Source organism: Paroedura picta, chromosome 3, assembly GCF_049243985.1.
Source record: "Paroedura picta isolate Pp20150507F chromosome 3, Ppicta_v3.0, whole genome shotgun sequence".
In the NCBI taxonomy this organism is placed as follows: domain Eukaryota; kingdom Metazoa; phylum Chordata; class Lepidosauria; order Squamata; family Gekkonidae; genus Paroedura; species Paroedura picta.
Window position 1 is genome coordinate 64398591 of NC_135371.1, and position 19588 is coordinate 64418178.

General features: G+C 43.7%; 1 protein-coding gene across 2 annotated transcripts in view; it reads left to right on the forward strand.

Annotated features, from left to right (window-relative positions):
* Positions 1-19588, forward strand: part of CAMKV (CaM kinase like vesicle associated) — an 89694-nt gene that overhangs the window by 40784 nt on the left and 29322 nt on the right. The window contains exon 2 of one of the 2 annotated variants that reach the window (XM_077326043.1): positions 4961-5055. The exons of the other annotated variant lie outside the window; for it this stretch is intronic. The gene's annotated coding sequence lies outside the window, so the exon portion shown is untranslated. The remainder of the gene's footprint in view (positions 1-4960; positions 5056-19588) is intronic. 2 annotated transcript variants of the gene reach the window in all.

Genomic DNA, 19588 nt, shown 5'->3' on the forward strand with positions numbered 1-19588 from the left:
ATGGAGGCGGTGGGCCTGCAGGGGAAGCGGTGCAGCTGTGGGGGGGGCTGCGCGGCTGTGGGGAGGGCAAAAACGCATGTGTGGGAGGCCACGCATGCATGGTGGAGGGGTGGGCTGGGGCTGTGTCGGGGCGCTGGGAATTCTAAATTTAGGGCAGAGTGGCCATCTTAAAAGTGATTATTTGTGTTCTTCTCATCCTTTGTGCCGCTGCCCTAGCATTCCCAAAGGTGGTCCCATATGGGAACAATCCCCTTCATTCCCTAAACAGGCAGCATAAACAGACATACAGCCCAAACCTCTGCTGTTGCTAGCTGGTTCATCGCATGGCCAGTAATTTGTATTGCAGCGCCCTCTGGTGCCCAACTGACCCCTCTGCTTGACTCTGCCCAAGAGAATTTCTTCTACAGGTCTAAAATAAGGTGACCAGATTGTCCCACTTTTGGAGGAACATCTGGGGGTACCTGGCAAATTGTACTTATGTTTAAATTAAAATATATATATTACAATGCTATTTTTTGCATTCTATGCATTCTATGAAACTTTTTGTTGCTCCATATAGACCAATTTTTAAATCAAGAACCCCCCTCCGGTCAATGGTGTCCCACTTTACCAATGTTAAAATCTGGTCACCTTAGTCTAAAAGAAAGTTTTCGTGTGTGGAAAACTGGCTATAAATGAGTTAAGAAAACCCTCCCCATTCAGCAATCTTCCTTTTCAGAGTGTAGGACTGTTTTTGTTGTTGTTCGGGGGGGGGATATTAATCTTGGCAAAGTTGTGTGCAGTTGGATGACTATGTGTAACAAGGAGCTCACAGCAGATCTCCTGTGGCAACCAATGGCAACCAGAAGGTCCAAGGTGGCCAAGGAATCAGGTGCAAGAGCTGTGCATGGGTCACAAAGAGCTTTGCAGCATCTCTTTACTTTCAGTCTTGTTGTAAATACTATTCATAGCCAGAAATTCACCATCCTTGCAGTAAGACATGTCACCATCCATCAACGGCTGGAACTTGAGGTTAAGGGTATGATGTGCAACACAGACTATTTCCACACTGATAATTTGGTGGTCTACATATATCCAGGGCCTAAGGTCTAGCAAGAGATATAGAGGCCATAGTCTGCCTGACTCCCCTCTGATCAAGAAGCCGGTCTCCCAAAGACTCCACCAACTTTGCCCACAGTCTCTGTTTGGAGACTCTGTGTAGTCACTCTACAGAGAAAGAAATGCACTCTGCCCCTGATCAAAGGCTTGTTTGTCTTCATATATTCAGGACATTAACAACAAATACCAAGATAGACCCTTTGTGAGCCCTGGCACAAATTAAGCATTACATAAAGCATATAACATTTTATGCATTGAGTCACACATCAAACCTTCACTACTGGTATTCACTCCATGTGCAGCATGGGTGAGAGATTACCACAGGATATGTAGATTTGAAAGGAAAACTTAACACATGTCTAGCAAGCATCAGGAGTCACTTTTGGAACTAACATGGTGTGTCGTTAAGAGCAGTGGACTATAATCTGGACAACTGGGTTTGATTCCTGCTGGGCAGCCTTGGGACAGTCCCAGTTCTCTCAGAAATCTCTCAGAACCACCTGCCTCATAAGGTGCCTGTTGTGGGGAAGAGAAGGGAACGGGATTGTAAACAGCTTTGAGACTCAAGGAGTAACGGGAGCAAGAAGGTCTCAAACCATCAATTCGTCACTTTACAGTCTTTATATATAATATATTGTCTCACTTTGTACTTCTCAGATCTATATTTCCTCCTGTAACAGGGCATCTCAACTTGGCCTTGGCCTCTGTTAGATGTATGAAAATAGTTTTTCTATAGCAAGATACTGATCATGCTGTTCTTTCCTCCTCGTTCTCACAGCTAGATGTTGACCTACTTCTAGCTCACCTCCCTATCTGAAGTTGGATCAAGCAGAAGATTTTTCTCACCATGAATCTTCCTTCTCTGTAGAACAGGGGTGGGGTAGTCTCATGGGAAGAAGATCCTCCAGTTGGCTGGCAAGATTGCCAATCTTTGCAATTCCTGTAGGAGAAGGGCTTCTTCCATGGGCTCCAGGAGTTGGAATTAGGGGTGGGGAAAACCTTGTGTGGGAATAGACTGCCCTGGACCTGGTCCACTGAGAAGGAAGATTCACAGTAAATGAAAAAAATCTTTCTCCAGTGGTCTCAAAGAGGGCATCTCCACTCATGGGACATTAAAAAGCAGTGTATCCCTGGGAAGGAGAAACTCTGGCCCTTAGACAAAGGTGCCCTGCTGCGCAAAGCCATTCTACCAAAGGCAACCTCAACAGAGGCTAATTTGTCAATTCTGAGATGCCTGATGAAGGAGTGCACTGATATCCAGGTGGCCACCTTACAAATAGTCTCTAATGAAAGGACCAGTAAACAGCTAAATTAGCCCCCTCCCCCAAGATAATGAGCCGTTACTCCAGCAGGAGGCTCCAGACATGTAGATGAGAATTTCACAGCCTCTAATCCACCTGCTAAGAGAAGCTGTAAAAACCTTGTTTCCTCAGGAAACCTTCCTGAAACAAAGAATCAGATATACAGAAGGACTTAGTCCTATCAATAAAAATAAACTCAAAGCCCTCTTCACATCAAAACAATGCCATTCCTCCTGAGGATATAAGGGATTGGGACAAAAAGAAGGAAGAACCAAATCTTCTACTCTTTGGAAAATAGAATTTACTTTTGGAATGAAGGCCAGGTCTGGGCATAACACAACTTTATCATTGTGAAAAACACAAAACTCCTTATCAGCTAAGAGGGCTCTACGTTAAAAAATCTTGCTAACAAAAGTGATACCAACTAGGAAAATTGATCTGAAAGTTAATTCCACAAGAGGACAGGTGGCCATAGGCTCAAGCTCCAAGTGGGGAAACAATGTACTTGGGGAGGATTAATCAAAGAGGCACCCCTACGAAACTGAACATGTGGATGCTGGGAGAAAGACTTTCCCCTCCTGTTTCCTCTAACAACTGAAATAAGTGCAACCTGACTTTTAAGGGTGATAGTGCTAAGGCCTTTGCCCAAACCATCTTGTAAAAAGGCAAGGATATCTCCTACCTTAGTGAAAAGGGGAACTAAACCCTTGAAAGAATACCATGGTCATATCTGCACTTAAATTTTTTTTCCACTGTAAATCCTGTCAAACTCTGATCAATTTGAAAACAGATCTAAAGCCTTCCTTTTCCCCAACCTGAAACAGGTCACCTGTCTTCATTTGCATTGTCCTAATTTTCTGTCTCCTTCCTGCTTGATGTAGGGGTTGAGTGAAGCTCCAGCTGGCATTGAAGGAGCACAAGGCTGGAGAGTGCTTTATTTCCTGCCTTTTGCCTCCCAATGATACAGCCAGAGCAAGCTGGGGGAGGGGCAAGTGGAGCACAAGGGTGCTTTTTTATCTTTCTTTTCTTGTGTAAGCAGGGTGGGGGCAGGGGAGGCAGCAGCCTCACAGAGAACAAGGAGGGGAAAGTAAATCTAAAAGGCAAGTCTCTGCTCATAGAAATGGGCTTTTGGAGCACAGTCACTTTAAAACAGATCCCAAAATGAGGACAAAATATATCCTGAGAGGGAATTACAATTGGAAACAAGTTTTCCTGCAGTCTTTGAATTGATGCCATGACCAATCAACGACAGACTGCTTCACTACAGCATTGGAATGGCAGAGAAGGGGAAGGAAGTTAATCCAGCAAAACACTGACATCTATACTTGCTTTCAGAATGCTATTCTCAGATGTAGTGAGTTTTATCCACTCCTGGATATCGCAGAGAAAAGGTAGCATAACCACGGACTCGATTATGGACATTGCAAAGGGAAAATTTAAAGTGCCACAAATCAAAATGGAAATTGAATGAAGTGCTGGGGGGTATTTGGCCTGGGAGAGGATAAAAAGTAAAGTACAGATTTGACCCATGACTGAAACACCTGCCAGTAATTATTATATACCCAGTTTACGAACCCCTTTCAGGAAGCAATATCAAGATGTCAATAACCTTGCCCTTATAACCTAACTCTCTAAACTGTGACCACTCAGCCTCCAGACGGTAAGTTTTAACACTCTGGCTGAAAATGAGCCAAGGCCTGTGAAGAAGATGGTCTGGCCTGATTGGAATTCTGTGACCAGAAAGGAGCCACTAACACTACTTCTGCCTCTAAGTCACCCTCTGAATCACTCTTTGAATTATCTGCATTGGAAGAAAGGCATACAGTAGTTTCTGTGGTCGCTCACAACTTAAAGTGTCCACCCCCGTTACATTCTGAAATGAAGCTTGGTACTTGAAAATTCTGATCCGATGCAAAGAGGTTCACTTCCACTCTGCCAAACTTGCAACATATCTGAAGGAAAGTTGTTTTGTTCAATATCCATTCTGATTGGTTTAGAGTCCTCTGAGCCAATCCACTAAGCTGTTTCTCTCTCCTACCACATGAACAGACTTGATTGAACTGAGATGGGTCTCCACCCATTGCATCAACAACTTCTCCCTACATTGAGAGCCCAAGACTTTGCGCTTGTCATGAACCCCAGTTCCTGACCTGCGATTTCCACTTTCTTTGAGGCTGCTTTATTCCTTCGTGCTCCCAGATTTCCCGCTGAGTTGTGACACTTCCCTGGGTCCTCTCAGCAGTCCCCTCCCATATCCTTCTTGCATTTCAAAAGCTCATCCTGCAGTCCTTCCCCTTATCTCCTCGCCCAAGGAGGCCTAGCTGCCAAAACACCAGATGTCTGGATGGGCTGTTTTGACACTTCTCAGATCTGAGAGCAATATTGCCCTTTTCCGTGTGAATCCCTGTTCCCGCCAAAAGCTACTTCCATGATCCCCCTCCCCAAGCCAAAGTATATTTTCTGTGCAAGCCCCCTTCTCTGTGTCTCTGTCAAGGTTCCTGTCTATGAGCTTATGTGCTGTGCTGATCCATATCCTGATTCTCAAATACTTTTCCTTAAAGCTTCAGCCCGAGGCCTGAGAGTGGTGTCTGTTGTGTGAATCTGCTGGGTCACTCTCAACTGCTTGGTTCCTGACAGTGCTGTTCCGATGACTGACGTAAGTATTGGCAGTCACATTGTCCATATGAACCAAAATATTCTGACCTGAAAGGAGATCCTGAAAGGATGTCATCCCCAATCTTATGGCTCTAAACTTTTAATGATTGATACTTTGGGATGCCTCTTCCAAAGTCCTGAGACCCTGAGCCATTTTCCCCTGGGAATAAGCACCTCAGCACAAAAGGCTGACATCCAATGTCAATATCAATCTTGTTGGATCCTGTAAAGTGGGGGTCGTCAACCCCCGGTCTGTGGCCTGGTACCGGGCTGCGAAGGCCTCGGTACCAGGCCGCTGCCGGCCGTGCCTACCTCTCCCCCATCCCCACAGCAAGAAGCTCGCTAGGCCGCGAGCGAAGTGGCCGCCAAAGCGGCCACTTTGCTTGCAGCCCTGCTAGCTTCTCGCTGCGAGAGGGGGGGAAGAGGTAGTCGCGGCCGCAGGCATGCTGGTGGACATAAACACGCCTGCGCGGAGCTGCCGCGCACGCGCGTTAGTATCCCCTGCTGGCGCAAATGTGCATGTACGGCAACTCTGCACATGCGTGTTTGCATGCAGCTGCTGTGCGTGCGCGGCGCCCGGGCCACCGGCTCTCCCCCACCCCTGGAGGCGGTCCTCAACCGCAAAAAGGTTGGGGACCACTGCTGTAAAGGAACCCTTTCTAGAAACCTGGAAGACTCCATCCACCAATATAATTTTGAATCAGCAAGGTCACCAGATGAACAAGTTTGAACTTCTTCTTGCCTATGACATACTGCTAGAGAAGAAAAACTTCTGTAGCAGCTTATGAAACCTGGACCACTTTATCATATCATTATCCCAGCTGTCTCACCATGAACATCACTTCCCCCTGTAAGGGTTCTTGGTATTCTTCACCATTTTCAAGAGTTCAACCATTTTATCAAGCCAAGTAGGAATAGATGGTATTTCCAGTGATTTCCAGGCTTTGGCTAACACCAATCTCGCTGCTGTTGCGTAAAAAAAGAAGTTTTTTGCTTGCAGTGGTGGACTTTCAGGACACAAACATATATTCTGTTCACAAAGAACATTTAACATTAAACATCTCTTCTTATAGCATGAACTTTTATCCAAAATTTTCTTATTTTCTCACATCTCCACCATATATGAAAAAAGGGTTAGATTGTTCTTCAGTTGATCATGAAACTGTGTTTCAGATGGCCAGTTCACTGGTGTGATGCTGTTCAAAGACCGGGAAATGAAAAGCTGGTTCCTCTGAATTCCACCAGAGAACATCAGCAGAAAATCATCTATAAGAAGATAACCAAAGGAGTATGTCTCCATTCCTGCAGCACCTGTTTAGGATGTCAAAAATGAAAAATGAGAGAACACACACACAAGAACCATGGTTCCTGCTTTTTGTGTGCAGTTGAGCTCTTGTGAATGGGGCATGGAATTGAAGGAAAGAACTATCCACTGAACATCCTCCATCACTCAAAGGCAAGATAGTTAAGGAAAAATTTACATGCCCTGAGTTCTCATGTGCGCCCTTAGAAAAACCAAGATTTTGGTGAATACCCGTGGAGCAGATTTGAGACTGAAGGGGAAAGCCCTGTATTGGAAGTGACAGCAAAGCACAGGAACCTCTGATGAGAATTCCAAATCAGCATGTGTAAGTAAGCCTCTGAGGGACTTATTGAACCTAGAAAGTTCCCCTTCTGTATTAATGAAACTATGGATTTTAGGGTTCCTATTCTGATTTTTTTTTATTCTCCTATTTAGTCATTTGAGATCTAGAATCACATCCCTTCATTTTTGGGACAATAAGCCTCTGGTACTAACTAACTCTATTGTTACAATGACCAACAGATAATGAATGACCTTGGTAAGAAGATGCTTCTGCGGAAAACAGCACTTTAGTACCTGCAGAAACCTGCAGAGAGTAGGTCTAGTAGACAGTCTCTATCACCCATTGATTGCCAATTATGTGCTTCCATTGGTATGCAAACTTTTGAAATTGGTCCTCAGCCTTTAGAACCGGTTGAGCCTCACTGTAGTCATGCTGTAGAAGGCCTTTTGTGGTCTTGGAACTCTGTCTCGTGTTTCTAAGGAAGGAAGGACAATTTCTGCCTGACTGCTTAGGCTGCCATCTGCCTTCTAACAACTTAGGTGGTTGAAGTCCTGAAGACTCTTTGGGCCCGTGAAATGACTGAAAATACTTCTTGGGCTTGTAATCCATTTTTTCTTGTCTTTGTCCTCCACCAAATATCTGTCCATACCTCCTCCTCCAAAGAGAAGTACTCCTTTGAAAGACACTCTAGCCACTCTAACCTGGGCAGAGGGATCTCCTTCCCAGCTATGGAGTCACGTATTTCTTGTGGCAATAATGTAATAGAAGCAAAAGATACTGGAGAACACAGTGCAGAAAGCAACCAAAACAAGAACCTGTGTTGGCTCTAAACATCAACATGAAATGAAGTTAATGCAGAGAAACTTGTGTAAAACGTCTTCTTTCTTTTATTCTGATAAACCTCGTGAAAGACAGTTTCCAAAGTGGCTCTCTGTTTCAAATTCTTCTTCAGACAAGGTCTAATGTTATGAGTTGTTCCACAAAAACAAACTTTACCAATATTTGTCTTTTGTCATCAAGTATTACCATTGAAACCAAAATAAGTGAGAGCTCCTGATGATGACAGGGGCCCTTCTCTATCATCAAGTATAGTTACACAAAGGTAAGAGTTATTGAGGACAACAGTGTTCCAAAAAGTGGACTGCCAAGTACTTGTGAAGTTAACAGCAGTTCTCAGAGTTAGGTCATTTCTGTACATCTGTAAAAATAGGGTTACGCCAGCCAAATGGCATAACACTAAATATAATCGTGCCTCCTGGCCCCTCTTCACCTTTTTCCTGTCTTGCTCTTCTCTGCTGCCTTTTTGCACTTCTCACCCTCCACATGCCTGCTTGAAATGGCGGAAGAGAGCAACGCGCTTTACACGCAACTCTCTTCCATCTGTCAGTCAAGCCAGGCAATCAATCTCCTTTCTCAAAGTTTTGAAGGGCCCGCAAAACCCACTATTTTTTTTTATTATTCAATCCGTTTCCATTGAAACACCTGTGCATCTAGATGCATAGTGCTTTTTTAAATGCCACCCATTATGCAATCATGAGTCTTGATACTTGAAAAAAAATCTCATTCCTAATTTGGGGGGGGGGGGATTTAAGAGAGGCATGCTTTGTGTTACAACTTTGGGAGAAAATTATTTTTGGCTTTTCCTGCACGCTGCTACACCTATTCATTGCTCCAGGCAGCTTGCTTTTTTAAAAAAACAGGTGCAGAAATGCTCTTAGTATTCCACTGTCACTCAGATAGCCAGTTCACTGGTGTGATGCTGTTCAAAGACTGGGAAATGAAAAGCTGGTTCCTCTGAATTCCACCAGAGAACATCAGCAGAAAATCATCTATAAGAAGATAACCAAAGGAGTATGTCTCCATTCCTGCAGCACAGGTTGTTGTTGTTAGGTGCGAAGTCGTGTCTGACCCATCGCAACCCCACGGACAATGATCTTCCAGGCCTTCCTGTCCTCTACCATTCCCTGGAGTCCATTTAAGTTTGTACCTACTGCTTCAGTGACTCCATCCAGCCACCTAATTCTCTGTCGCCCCCTTCTTGTTTTGCCCTCAATCGCTCCCACCATTAGGCTCTTCTCCAGGGAGTCCTTCCTTCTCATGAGGTGGCCAAAGTATTTGAGTTTCATCTTCAGGATCTGACCTTCTAAGGAGCAGTCCGGGCTGATCTCCTCTAGGACTGACCAGTTTGTTCGCCTTGCAATCCAAGGGACTCGCAAGAGTTTACTCCAGCACCAGAGTTTAAAAGCCTCAATTCTTTGACGCTCAGCCTTCCTTATGGTCCAACTTTCGCAGCCATACATTACAACTGGAAATACCATAGCCTTGACTAGACGCACTTTTGTTGGCAGGGTGATGTCTCTGCTTTTTAGGATGCTGTCTAGATTTGCCATAGCTTTCCTCCCCAGGAGCAAGTGTCTTTTAATTTCTTTGCTGCAGTCCCCATCTGCAGTAATCTTGGAGCCCAGGAAAATAAAATCTGTCACTATCTCAATTTCTTCCCCATCTATTTGCCAGGAATTGAGAGGGCCAGATGCCATGATCTTCGTTTTCTTGATGTTGAGTTTCAAGCCAACTTTTGCACTCTCCTCCTTCACCCGCATCAACAGGCTCTTTAGTTCCTCTTCACTTTCTGCCATTAGAGTGGTATCATATGCATATCTGAGGTTGTTTATATTTCTCCCTGCAATCTTGATCCCAATTTGTGACTCCTCTAATCCCGCCTTTCTCATGATGTGCTCTGCATACAAGTTAAATAGGCAAGGCGACAGTATACAGCCTTGCCGAACCCCTTTCTCAATTTTGAACCAATCAGTGATTCCATGTTCGGTTCTCACTGTTGCTTCTTGACCTGCATATAAGTTTCTCAAGAGACAAATAAGATGCTCTGGCATTCCCATCTCTTTAAGAACTTGCCACAATTTGTTGTGTCCACACAATCAAAGGCTTTAGCATAGTCAATAAAGCAGAAGTAGACATTTTTCTGGTACTCCCTAGCTTTCTCCATTATCTAGTGTATGTTGGCAATTTGATCTCTAGTTCCTCTGCCTCTTCGAAATCCTGCCTGTACTTCTGGAAGTTCTCGGTCCACATATTGCTGGAGCCTAGCTTGTAAAATTTTGAGCATAACTTTGCTAGCATGAGAAATGAGTGCAATGGTCCGGTAGTTTGAACATTCTTTGGCATTGCCCTTCTTTGGGATTGGAATGTAAACTGACCTTTTCCAATCCTGTGGCCATTGTTGAGTTTTCCAAATTTGCTGGCATATTGAATATAGCACTTTTACTGCATCATCGTTTAAGATTTTGAATAGTTCAGCTGGAATGCTGTCACCACTACTAGCTTTATTGTTGCTCCGACTTCCTAAGGCCCATTTGGCTTCACATTCCAGGATGTCTGGCTCCAGGTCAGTAACTACCCCTTTGTGGTTATCAGGGATGTTAAGCTCGCTCTTGTATAGTTCTTCTGTATAATTTTGCCACCTTTTTTTAATCTCTTCTGCTTCTGTGAGGTCCCCACCATTTTGGTCCTTTATCATACCCATCTTTGCATGAAACGTTCTCTTCATATCTCCAATTTTCTTGAAAAGATCTCTGGTCCTCCCCATTCTATTGTTTTCTTCTGTTTGTTTGCACTGTTCATTTAAGAAGGCATTCTTATCTCTTCTAGCTTTTCACTGGAATTCTGCATTCAATTGGGTGTATCTTTCTCTTTCTCCCTTGCCTTTCACTTCCCTTCTCTCCTTAGCTATTTGTAAAGTTTCCTCAGACAGCCATTTTGATTTCTTGCATTTCTTTTTCTTTGGGATGGTTTTAGCTGCTAACTCTTGTACAATGTTGCGAACCTCCATCCATAGTTCTTCAGGCACTCTGTCTATCAGATCTAATTCCTTAAATCTTTTTGTCACCTCTACTGTATATTCGTCGGGGATATTACAATACAATACCTTTATTGGCATAAAGCAGATTAAGAGGATAAACAAAGTTAGTCAAGATACGTCAGACAGTTTAAGTTTAAGAACTGAGGACAGAAATTCATAATAAAGGTGACTTCGGCATCCTTATCACTCAGTAAAAATTGGCAAATCAGGTCTCTTGAATGGTTTCTTTGTTTTGGTATTAGGGGTATAATATGCCTTCTCTGTCCAGTGAACAAGGGACAATCCAGTAAAATGTGTTGGATGGTGTCAGGAGAATTTGATTCACAGGTACATAGTCTGTTTTCGAAGGGGATCTTGGCAAATCTCCCTTGTAATACTTTAGATGGAAAGGCGTTAAGCCGAGCAAGCGAAAACGCTCTGCGATAGACGGGATTTGCCAAGTTATGGAAATAAGCCGGCATTATCCCGTGCTTCACTTGGAGACCAAGAGCACAGGGAGAGCAAATTGCTGGAACAGTGGGATGGAGTTTTTGAAATTCCTGATTGAGTAACCTTTGTTTGATTTGGTACATAATAGAAGATTCATTCAGAGATAAGATGTAATCGTAGTCAATGCCAATTTGTTGGAGTGTAGTCAGGATGGTAGAGAACCATTTAAATTTAAAAGTGTCTCTCAGTAAACAGGCCAATAGACTGTCTGATCGAACCCTAAAATGCAGTTTTAGCCAATATTTAAAGGTGAAAATCCAGGCCTTAGTTTCAAGAAGATTGTGTCCAATTTCGAGACATAAAGAGGAGTAAGGGACGCAATTTGGAGTTCTCAAAATCTGCCGGAAGAAGGCAAACTGTAACCTCTCCATGTTTTTGTTAAAACCTGAGATCCACAGAGGGATACCATATAAAATTTGGGGAAGGATTTTAGAGGCAAACACATGACAGACAGCTGGGACAAACTGATTGCCTTTAAGGAAGAAAAACCGGTTTAGATGGGTAATGGAACAGTTAGCCTGCAAAGTAATCCTATTTCTATGTTTGGTCCAGTGCAAATTATGTTGGAAGGTAATTCCTAAGTATTTGAAACATTTGACCTGCTCGATTTTATGACCACCAATGTGCCAGTTTGAGGGAGACCACTTCTGTGCAAAGACCATCACTTTGGTTTTTTTGACGTTTATCAATAGGTCATTGAGTTGGCAATATTTGTGGAAAGCATTTAGATATCTATTCAGACCAATTCTGGAGTGGGAAAGCAAAACGGTGTCATCAGCATACAGAAGAAGTGGGATTGGCAGTTTATCTAGTTTGGGTGGATGACCATTTATGAGTCTTAGGGTTTTAGGAAGATCATGTAAAAAGAGGTTGAATAAGTGAGGAGCAAGGACGCAGCCTTGCTTAACTCCTCTCAGGATGGGGATTTGATTAGTTAAATGACCCTTTTCAGTAAGTTTAACCTGACAGGTATTGTTGGAATGGAGGTTCATTAGAAGTAGTAATAGGCGTGGATCAATATTGAAGTCTTGCAATTTTCTCCATAGTAAACACCTGGAGATAGAATCGAATGCACCCTTGAGGTCCACAAAAGCTACATAGAGTTTCCTCCTACCTGTATGAAGATATTTGTCTGCAAGAGAGTAGAGGGTTAAGCAGTGGTCTAAGGTGGAACAGTTTTTAGTGAAGCCAATTTGTTCAGGACCTATATGATTTAGTTCATACCTGAGTGGCCTAGTGCTTTCCCCTACTTTCTTCAATTTAAGCTGATGATCTGAACCACAATCAACTCCTGGTCTTGTTTTTACTGACCGTATAGAACTCCTCCATCTTTGGCTGCAGAACACATAGTCAATCTGATTTCTATGTTGACCGTCTGGTGATGTCCATGTGTAGAGTTGTCTCTTGGGTTGTTGGAAAAGAGTGTTTGCTGTGACCATTGTATTCTCTTGACAAAATTCTACCAGCCTGTGCCCTGCTTTATTTTGTACTCCAAGGCCAAACTTGCCTGTTATCCCGGTTATCTTTTGGTTTCCTACTTTAGCATTCCAATCCCCCATGATGATAAGCACATAATTTTTTTTTTTTGGTTGCACCTGTTTAGGATGTCAAAAATGAAAAATGAGGGAACACACACACAAGAACCATGGTTCCTGCTTTTTGTGTGCAGTTGAGTTCTTGTGACTGGGGCATGGAATTGAAGGATACGTCATGTACGTTAGTGATAGAATGCATATTGGTGTTCTATAAGATTGTAATTGGAGCTGTGCCAAATTTTTGTAACTATTATTATTATTTATTAAATGTCTATAGTTACCCTCTCGAAACCAGCTCAGAGTGGAGAACAACATGTATAGTTAACAATAATTAAAATAGCAGTAACATAATACAACATTTAACAATTAAAACATTTTGCAGTCAGTAGCATAGTCAATTATTATCATACTTCCCAGAGATTGGTCACTATCAGTGGCTCTTTTCCTAACTAAGATGTGTCTGTGTGGGGGTGTTACATCAGAGAGGGCCCACAGATGTTCAGTTTTTGATGCAAAAGTTGCCACCTCAAAAGAGGGGAGATGAAAAACTGACCTTTAAAAAAAAAATTGTCCGCTGTGTGGGTGTTTTTGTTTGTTTATACCTCGAAAGGCAGTGTAATTGCTACGTGATGCCCTTCCAGTACAGGCCACCATAGGCCGGACACCACCAGAAGATGCCTCCCCCCCGGCTGTGGGTGTGGTGGTGTCTGTTATGATAGGATGTGGATGGGTGGGAGAAGTCCACAGACTGTTTTTGTTGTTATTGTTTTTTGCTGCCAGTATGGTTTTATGGTTTTGTTATGTATTTTATGTGGTATTTTTAATTTTATTGTAAACCACCATGAGCCGGTAGAGTTCAGGAGTGGCAGTTAATCAATATAAATATAAATAAATATGAATATAAATATAAATATTGCCCAACTTATTATTCTCCACTGGCTGCTGTTTTGCCTGAAGCAAGGCCATCTTTAGAAATGCTTTGTTATGCGTGACTAGATGGAACAGACCATGGATGGGGGTGCATGCACATCCCCCAATCCTACACCCCAAAGTTTCTGACCCTTTTACAATGATATGGGGGTGGGACGCTAAAAGGGGAGGCATGTCAGGAGGTCAATTTTTTTTCATAAATGCCTCTCTGTATTACTGATGCATTTCAGCTCAATAGAAGTTATGGTGCCCTGGAACAGGGACACCTTGTCAAAACAAGCACCCTACTAGATTACCATTTTATTGAACAGCAAATGTGCAGTTGATGGTTGTTATGGGATCCAAAATCCACGCTCTCAAGTTGAATGTAATTGTGGGGGAATCTCATTTTCTCAATTGCAGTACTGAAATTTTGAAAACAAGAAGAGCAAAACACATTTCCCAGCTCTTCAGTGCCTGTCTACTGCATTGGGTAATGTGTTCCTGGCATTGTCACGGGCAAGTAATTCCTAATGATGATTAGTATTTACATAGCAGTTTAGAATTTTCATTGCACACCATACAAATTATCTCAGTAAGCCTAACTTTCCAAAATAATTTAATTATTTTATCCCCACATTGCAATAGGGGAACCAAGATTAACAGAGAGTGCCTTGGTAAGGCTACCTAGTGAGATTTGCTAGTAGAGATAAGTTTTGAACTGAAGTCTTCCTAGTCCCTATCCTAATTACTATGCAACACTCTCTTCTCTCAGTGCTCAGTGCCTCTGACACCACTGGTGATGAATACAAGCAACTCCCACAGCATGATCAAACCTATTTGTGAACTTGTTTTTTAAAATTAATGTTCTATTTATATGCTTTTAAAAAATCTCCAGCGGTAGGATGTTCCCTGTGGTACTGCTCCATAGCAAAAAAACATTAATGCATTCTTCCAAAAGAGGAGGGAAACTGGAAACCACGGCAATTCTCTGCTGTCAAGTGAAATTGTCCCCTTCCCTCTTTTAATGTTAAGCTGCATCCTTTCCCCTTTCCATCTTGGGAAGTACATGCTGTCTTCTGTTACAAAATCCATCAGCACTAACAGACAAAAGTCCTGCGTGGAGCCCTGCATTCTTCCTTTGAAAGTGAGGCCATTTCCGCAGCCCACCGTGTGCAGGCAGAATATTGAGCTGCAAATGCCACTAATCTTGAGATAGTATTGGCATCAGCTAGGCTCCATAAGACTTTGGATGAGCAGCCCATTTTTTGGCAAGGGTAAGCAGCAAGCCTGAAATCTGTTCTCAGTATGTTGCAAAAGTCTTGGCACCCATGTGGAGATTCAAGATAACCCTACAGCTGTGTTGCAAGCTGAACCAGGAGGCAAGGCAACTGCCACGGTTGTCAGGGCTCGGTTTTCACAATCCAGGCTGCCTACACTGCATATTGTTAAAACTATGGCTAATGACATAAAGCAGCGGTAGTCAACCTGTGGTCCTCCAGATGTTCATGGACTACAATTCCCATGAGCCCCCTGCCAGTATTTGCTGTAGTCCATGAACATCTGGAAGACCACAGGTTGACTATCCCTGACATAAAGCAATCACATGACTGTTTGCGTTGTCTACTTCTGTCCTGGCAACTACCAAGGGAAGTTTGGATGGATCAGAAAAAGCATCTTTTTTGCCTGCTTATTTACTCATGTCAGGATTTTGCTTTACCCTCAGATGACATCGAAGCAGGAAAGGTGGAGCATGTCAGTCATGGCTGTGATTTCCATCACTGAGGAGAAAAATAGACAACAGGAAGTAGCTGCTGTATTCTACTTATGCCAAGGAGCTCAGAGCAGCATGTGTGGGTCTCCCTTGTTTTATTTCATTAGCACAACAACCCTGTGGAGAAGGGCTGGACTGGAAGAGTGACTGTACCAAGGGCCCTACCACCACCAGCAGCAAGCTTCAAGACAAAGCAGAGATTTTTAAAATGTTTTTATTTTAAAATTTATATCTCAGTTTTCTGCCCTCACAAAGGCCACCAGGGTGGCTAGCAACTTAAAACATACATAATAAAACCATTTTTAACACCACCACCTAAAAAACACAATGAAAATCAGAACTAAATTATATGTACAAAAACATGAAAACAAAAGTTAAAACATTGGGCAAGAAGAAGGGATCACTGAGGGAACACCAATCCAAACAACCCCGGCAAAAGATAGCAACAGACATATAGAAATATATCTCCCTGGGGAGAGAATTCCAGCATTTTGAACCCAGATCTATCTGATTTAAAGCAATATTCATTTAAAAGTGTCTGGGGATATAAACATCAATAGAATCGGGCAACCAAATGTGGCAGGCCCAGAGGCCAATAAGGAACTCAAATCACCACCAACCCTATCCCATGAAGGTTGGAGAACAGCACATATCCTTACTCTATCAGAGGTGGCCTAGCTACTAGATGTTTCTAGGTAATGATCTTGGGTGCCAAAGCTGGAGTGGCACCCACAGAGGATTTCAGGCCTGGCCAATCTGCTCTCCATCCTCTACCCCACCCCCCTTATTTTGCTTAAGGACTAGTATAAGATTTAAAAATAAATCCTAGAACAAGGCATTTCCTGTTGCCCCGTTCCTTTAAAAAAAAATAAGAGTCACTTTTGCTTCCAAGTAATTGTATGTAAGTGACTTCCTTTTTCTTCATCCCCACTTTTACTCCCCACATCCTTTTCCTGCTCCTAGCATCTGAAGAAGTGGGCTCTTGTCTTTGTTGGAGGTCAAATCTCTTAGTTTTTGACATAACCAGAAGACAGTGTAGCACAACTATCATCCCTGTAGGATTATTTGCACCTTATCTCTTTTCTTTCCCACAGAGGTAGTGCCTCTTCTATAGCCCCATAGCATCAGGAAGACTGTGTAAGTAAGACATGTTTTTATTTCATTTTATAGTGTTCATTTTGAATGCCAAGTACATCTAGCCTTTCTAGATATCAAATTTATATACAAACTAGTAAAAAAGCCCATTGTATCCTAAATACAATGGGCGCTAGGAGGCAGTGGGAGAGTAAAAGATTTCTTACCCGGCGCTGGGTTTTCTGACTGGCGGCCATTTTTTGCGGCGGCTTGATGGCGGCGGTGGCGGCTTGAGCAGCGGCGGTGGAGGCGGCTTAACGGCGGAGGCGAGGGCTTGATCGGCGGCGGCAGAGGCTTGAGGGCGGAGGCGGCTTTACAGCGAAGGCTTGAGCGGCGGCTTGACGCGGGGAGAGGCGCTTTGCGCCTCTCGCCGCGTCAAGCCGCCGGCAAGGAAGCAACTGCGATCCGCGCTTCGCACAGCTCGCAGTTGCTTCCTTAAGCGGCGGCTTGACGCAGCGAGAGGCGCTTTGCGCCTCTCACCGCGCCAAGCCGCCGGGCAGGGAGCCCCCGGCAGTCGCGCGAAGCCAGCGGGCTGACGCGTTCCCTGGCCAGCGGGCTGACGCGTCGGAGGCGCTTCACGCCTGCCGATTGGCTCGGCCGATGGTCCGTCAAGAGGAAGGGGCCAATCGGCACCCTTCCTCATCCCGGACCGAGCCCGCCCTAACTCCTCCTACACAGCCCTTACGGCTTTATTTAGTCCGTGGCGCCCGTGGCGGTGTAAAGATTATATCCTATCCAGTTTCTCCTGAATATATTTACATGTTTACCTGCAGACTCTACTCTCAAAACACTACAGCTTAATCTCAGTTACATGCATCTTACTGCTTGGAAATTGGAAAGGTCAGAAAGAAACACCTTTGTTGATAAATTGAATTTGCTCATGATCCAAGCAGATGTGAAATTGCCTTCCTCTCCAACAAATGAGCACACATCTTTTGGGTACCTTTCTTCTATCAGCAAGTTTTGCAATGCAACTGTCATTTATTTGTATAACGTATTATCTGGACTGAAGGAGGCACAGTTCAGTGATAGAGCATCTGCTTTGCATAAGGGAGATCCTAGGTTCAATCCCCAGTCACTCTGGTTAAAAGGATCCGGAGTAAGTGGTGTGAAAGACCTCTGCATGAGATCCTGAACCACCACTGCCAGTCAGAGTAGATACTGCTGTCCTTGATAGACAAATGGTTTTTATACCAATGATCTGACCAACGATTTAGTTCATCATGTTCATTACTTATTGTTCTGGCTGAAGCTGTCCAAAGAGTGTGTAGATTGGCTGTAGTACATTTAAACCATACCAATGTATACCAGTGTACCTCAGAGCGGGGAGCATTTGCAAAAAGAATACAGCAGATGGAGGAGATGAAGAAGTTAGAGCACCACCACTTCTGGGGAATGCCAGTCTTCACTCTAGTTAAGGTCTTTTCACTGGAGACATCAAGGTGTATTACTGAGGGGCTTTCCGCACCGGGATCCTTGTAGCAAATTGTTTGCTGAACGAAAAATCGCCATTTAAAATAGTGGAATTCGTCGTTATGCATACCTGCCTTTGTAGTGGAATCCAGTTGCGTTTCTATCGTTTCCCACAGGCTTCCGGTCTCAGCAAAAATCGCTAGAAAGGAAGCGCTATTGCCAAGCTCGTCCTGCCCCTGGCCGTCAAGCAGCCAATGGGCGGCCATTAGCATGCTCCCAAACAGCCCCTTTCCCTTTAAGAAAGGTTTTTTTTTTTAAACACACCCGTTGCAACGAATATGCGTTGATTCATTGCAACGGAGAGACCCATCCAGCTGGCAGGTGTGTTTGAGCTGCCGTTTCATCGTTGCCACGCTCCCCCCGAGTGAAAAAAAAAATCCCCCCCCCCTCACGGGCGCAATTTTCGGCCGAAAACAGTGTGAAAAATAAAGGGAAAATACATCAGCAAACTGGCTTCTCTGTTGTTTGTGCTTAGTGACTAAACAGCTCTGGGGAGGGACTGAAGCCGGAGAAGCCTCTAAACAGAGGCTCGCCGGTGCGTTGATCTCTGCTCGCTCGGAGAAAAAAAAAATGGCGATCGTTTCGCCGGAAGATCAGAGGAGAGAGCCAGGGGGAGGGACTTTGTAGAAACCACAACAATGGTAACGCACAGAACTTTCCCGCTAGTGTTGCAGATTGGTTGCAGGAGTGTAGCGCTTTCCGGAGGGTGAATCCACTTTTGGGGATTTCCCTGAAAGCGCTACAAGGAAGCGCTTTTTGCGGATCGGTTTCAGGTGTGTGGCAGATTGTCAACGACGTTGTGCATAATGGCAAAACTGTAGCGTTTTCAATTGGCAACCATTGTGCGATTTTGAAGGAGTGCGGAAAGCCCCTGAGGTATGGGCAGCCTTCCACCTTAAATACAAGTCCTAGCACACATTTGGATGTAGTATTTCTATTTGTCAGATCTTTTTCATCGTAACAGAGATGTTGCCTTGTTTTGCTTGGCTAAACATTTTAAGAATTGCATTTTTATTAGTCTCTGTGCTACCTAACAGAGCAAAAAAGATTTCATTTTGCTTTCTTCTAAGGATTCTGAGATTCTCAGGTACTTTTTGAACTGAGCTCTTGTTTCAAAATAAGAAAGCAATGGTAATCCTTGATTTGTAATAGAATTGTGATTGCTGCCATTCCTGCTGCTGGGTTTATTAGTGTTGTTCAATGCACTTGGTAGATAATTACACTTTCTGAAGATGTGTTAATGATGCACCGGTCACTATCACTGTGTGACAGAGGACAGGCAAAGAGGTTGACTCATCCAAGCCCTGACCTGTGCTCAAACTTTGCAAACCTGGTTTCTGACATTCCTACCCTTTCATATCCTTGACATGGAGAACAAAGCCTGGCCCCCTACAAAATGTTACTAAAGCACACGGAAACACTTCCTATGTATATACATAATGGGAAACTGTAAGTAGAAACAGATCCTCCCTAGGGTTGCCAATAGACCTGGAGAAGCACATCCTGTCCCTTTAATAAAGCCTTAATAGGATGTGATTTACCAGGTGGTGTTATTTATCTCCATACAATAGAAAGCTTCAACTGCCCATTTCCATATACTAAGCCTAGATAAAAAGGACAGGACAATTTTTCTCCAGACCTGATGGCCAACTTAGTCACTACCACTGTGTGGTTGCAACTTCCCTCATTGCTATAGCAGATAGCCACTGAAATTCCATGTGCTATAATGGTAAAAAGGTTGATCTGGGCCTGAACAG